This window comes from Melitaea cinxia, chromosome 27, assembly GCF_905220565.1.
Source record: "Melitaea cinxia chromosome 27, ilMelCinx1.1, whole genome shotgun sequence".
NCBI classification, from domain to species: Eukaryota; Metazoa; Arthropoda; class Insecta; order Lepidoptera; family Nymphalidae; genus Melitaea; species Melitaea cinxia.
In genome coordinates this window covers 9818412-9822753 of record NC_059420.1, presented here as the reverse complement: position 1 = coordinate 9822753, position 4342 = coordinate 9818412, and the positions used below count along the sequence as shown (strand labels likewise).

General features: G+C 31.9%; 1 long non-coding RNA gene across 1 annotated transcript; it reads right to left on the bottom strand.

The window, feature by feature from the left end:
* Positions 1 to 1748: 1748 nt before the first annotated feature.
* Positions 1749 to 2664, bottom strand: LOC123667073. Its single transcript, XR_006745380.1, has 3 exons — positions 2564 to 2664; positions 2389 to 2479; positions 1749 to 2302 (listed from the first exon to the last, which is right to left on the bottom strand). It is a non-coding gene; the product is annotated as an uncharacterized LOC123667073 (long non-coding RNA).
* Between the last annotated feature and the right edge of the window lie 1678 nt (positions 2665 to 4342).

The following is a 4342-nucleotide window of genomic DNA, read 5'->3' as shown; positions in this document are numbered from 1 at the left end:
TAGTTTCGACACACACGATTGGCTGTCGCGTGTTTGTCCTGATCATTTCATGGTTACATGGTTACATGGTCATGTTATGGTTACTTTTTGTCTTGTACATGACTTTAAATTTTTAAAAGAGTACCGAGAGTTTTTTTCCTCCAGCTTTTTTTTTTTCGGCGGCCGAGGACATAAAAGAAAGGTAATGTCTACCGAGACATTAATTTGAAATGTAAACGACCGCTTCTTCAAATATTTCTTCAAGGTCTGATTTAATGTAACTCAAGTCTATAACCGTTTCTGATATATGCCGTATTTCACTATCTTCCTGTTCATCAATGACTGTATCTTGGATTTGAGTTAAAATGTTGAATCTGACTTAGTTTTACTCATATCACTGAACGTTTCAAGTTTACTTATCGTCATATCAGATTTGGATTTTTCTGAAAGCGATGGAGTTACTGATAGAGACTTAGATTCCTTATCTTTTCCATTGTAACCTTCCATGTACTTTAGTAACATTTCAACAAGTGTCTCATTAGCTTCTTTATCTGGTGTTACATTAATATAAGTTAGATTTTTTACGTTTAAATTTGAGTCCGATAAACCGACCCCTTTAGTGTTTATTTCAATTATAGGTTTTTCGAAGTTCTTATCCTCTGTCAAGAGGAATTCCATAAGAGTAACCTTCTTATCATCATTGTTATCTTTTTCAACGCAGCCTGTTGTCGTTAGATATTTAATCAATGTCTCCATTTTATTTTCTAATTCTATATTAACTTTAGTTGGTACGTATTTCTTCTCTTCAGGACTAGTTTCGCTTTTAAAACAACTACCTCTACTCCTCTTTCTATCGTCTTTCTGACTTTTTACAACCGTAAAAAAGAAGTCTATTAGATTAGCTATACGACGTTCAGTTCCGTCTTCATCGTCTGAGCTTAGGTCAGATTCTTCTTTGACCAATAGCCATCGTTTTTCTTTGAATTTCTTGGAGAAGACAGTTTCTTGGACAACGTGGAAGAGGTCTCTTGCGAGTTTTACTGGTGATTTGTGATTGTGTGTGTTTCGATATGTTCATATGTGCCGGGGGCCGAGCGTCGTCTTCCGCGTTTTATTCTGAAGAAGTCCCAGAGAGAGCCCAGTTCTGAAGATAATGGGGCCCGATGATTCGTCAGCCTCGCACCAAGCCGGCGGAAGGCCTGAGTGGAACCGAAATAAGTAAATTACTTGAATGAACGTTTGATGTTTTTATGGTTCTCATAGAAACGAGTACGATCACTCCCAAAACTAATATTCCTCAACACAAGACACAATTTGCATCACTTTTTCTTTTATTAATATCTCCTCGTTAATTTTAATTTATATTAAACGTGAATGGAAAATTTAAAAATCTTACTTTGGTTTCTTGACGAGAGATTTTCATATTTCCCGTCGCCCACTCTCAAAGCAGTGAGCGTATTCTCTGAGTACAAGACATTTTTACAACTAATTTATAAAAAAGGAAAATCAACGAAAATCGCCAAGACCAAATAAATAAACACAATTTCTAACGTCACACGGTTAGGCGTTGTAGCGCTTCCCGTTGGATCATTAAAATTTGACCGGACTAGCTATGAGACATACATATTATCAATTACAGATTTAGTATCACAGGGACGCGAGGTCTTGTAAACCCTGGAGCGGAATAAATATCTAAAATTTATTTTAAAAAGGGCGCCAAGATAGTACTCCGACAAACGAATGATGCATTTAGAATAAAAATACATAACACAGATTTACTAATGATTTATTATATCTAAAGAAAAGGTGAAATATAGTTAAGCTACAAAAAAAAAAAAAGAAAAAGAGGGTGGTTCTACAATAAATGGGTTTCCAAACAGTTACTTAATATACTAAATTTAACCAAAAGAAACATTTACCAGATTCAATAATAATTTAGAATACAAAACTATTACTATTACTTGCTATTTATAAATTACTACATATATATTATACACAATTCACTACTTTTAGTCTTTAAATTTCTATACAACTGAAAATAAATATCACAATACCGGATATGTTCTGGATGTGAGTGATAGGCGATAGTCGATGAGAGTCCATCTATTTGCCAGCGTCACAATAATTGGATCTTCCCATTCCTTACAGTATTTCAGAGTGATACCATGAATCAATAGATGTTTTGAATAAGTATGCTTCCAGTACTGTTAAAAAATTCTAATTAGAATAACTAAACCCCACAGCATAGGCGTGTGAGTTCAAACGAGGGTAATCTTGTTATCAATATGGAACATTTAAATAATTTTTAATAACTTTTAATAAGCTGCGGAATAAAAAATAAACAACGTTAGGAAAGAATTATTTAACCCATACAAAAACAACAACCGATAAAATAGATTCAAATCTCACCGGATAAGTCGATTGCATTTTTACATGACGGTAGTCACATTTATGGAGACGCCATTATTAATATTAAAATTTAAAAAATATGGGCTCAAGCCTAGAAACAAAAGAAAGAAAGCAATAAGTACAAACGATTATTGTTTAAATAATTCGAATAATTATTTAAATAAAACAAACTCACTCAACGGACGAAAAAATAACTTTAGGTGATCACATCTCGAGTGGATAACCGAAAATAAAATAATCAATGACACTACGACCAATCCTTGACGTTTGACAGACCCAAAGTCTGCGCGTGCGACAGAACGCAAGAAGAATTTTGTTGCCAGACATAATTAATTTTAATACAAAAGCAAGTATAAGAAATTTTCTTTTTTAATTAAATGATGGCCATGAAAGTAAAGCTTTAGGTCTTCTTTTAAAGAAAATCACAAACAACACAAAAACCTCCTACAACACCTAAAAGTGTTACAGTGCATCTTTGGTTGGGTTAAAAAAAATATTTAAAAATTAAAATTGTTAAATATTTTTTTTTGATAAAAGAATTACCAAAAAAAAAAAATAAAGTCTATACGCCAAATTAAAACAAGTAAAGAATATTAGGTAGTAGAGAAAAGAATACCAACTAGAAACAACATATGACTTCACCTATAAACTATTCTAACTTCTACAGAATCAAAAGTTCTACGCTATAACTAAATCTTAAAATTTTGAAATTTAACTATATGAACTAACTATACTTAATCCTAGTTTACTTACTTATTTGCCTTAAAAGTAACCGCGGTACTAAAACTAATCGAGATTGACTACGGAGAAAACCAAGCTCTGAGTTTCATAACCTAATACCTTAAAAACTAGCTATTCACATTTCCTCAAAAACTAACTATTTACATTTCCTTAAAAACTAACTATTTACATTTTAAAGTTAAGCATGGCCATGAAGCTTTTTCTTTATTAAAGCACGGACACAAACAAACACTGGGAAGGGAAATAAAACAGTCTCTGAATTGACTAGTAGTATAAACCCTATGCCCTGCTCATTGCTCTTAAACTATTATTAAAACTAAGACTTATCTAACGACTATTATTAAAACTAAGAATGATCTAACGACTGTAATGAAGACTCTTATAAATATCTTCATTCAGTAAAAATGTGGAGAATGTTTTCACAATGGTGAAGAAACAAAACTCGAATAGAAATTCCAGAAGTAATTTCTGACAGGTAAAAGTAAAAGTAGATTAGGAAATGTCCTAATAAAATACTAACGAGGATTAACTCTTTAGTAGTAAATAAATTTGTACTGTTGTGAGCATCAACAGTATCAAAGATTAAAAGAATTAGTCTATTTAGACAAAACAATAAAAAAAATATAGATCAGTCAAATTCGACAAGTCTGAAGAAAACAACCAATTAAGACGGATGTTTCACCAGGTCGAACTAGATCTTTAATATTAAAATCACCTAGAGGCTTTTAAAGAAAATCACAAACAACACAAAAACCTCCTGCAACACCTAAAAGTGTTACAAATTAATGCAACATACTATTGATTCATTTCTTCATATTCGTTTTGTTAGCACTTCCAGTAAGTATAGATGATGTCTGGACGTTTTTGTATGACAACCAGTTACTTTCAGCCAGAGCAGAACTTGTTTAGAAGGATTACGAATATTTCTTCCAAAGTTATTATTTCATTGATTATAAAAGACACGATTTGCATCGCTAATTCCCTTTTCTTTGTCTTTCGCCTACGTCGTAGCATATATTTATATAAACATATATAGATGTATATTTGCTACGAGGAGTCTGAAATATGTATATTTTTAATCACATATGTAAAAATCTTTCCTTATTTATTGCATTTTGAACAAAAGGTGAGACACTTAAATTTCAAGTAGCTCGAGATAAAACTATTCTTATACACACGAAAGTTGTCAATTCATTCTTAGAATATTATAAAA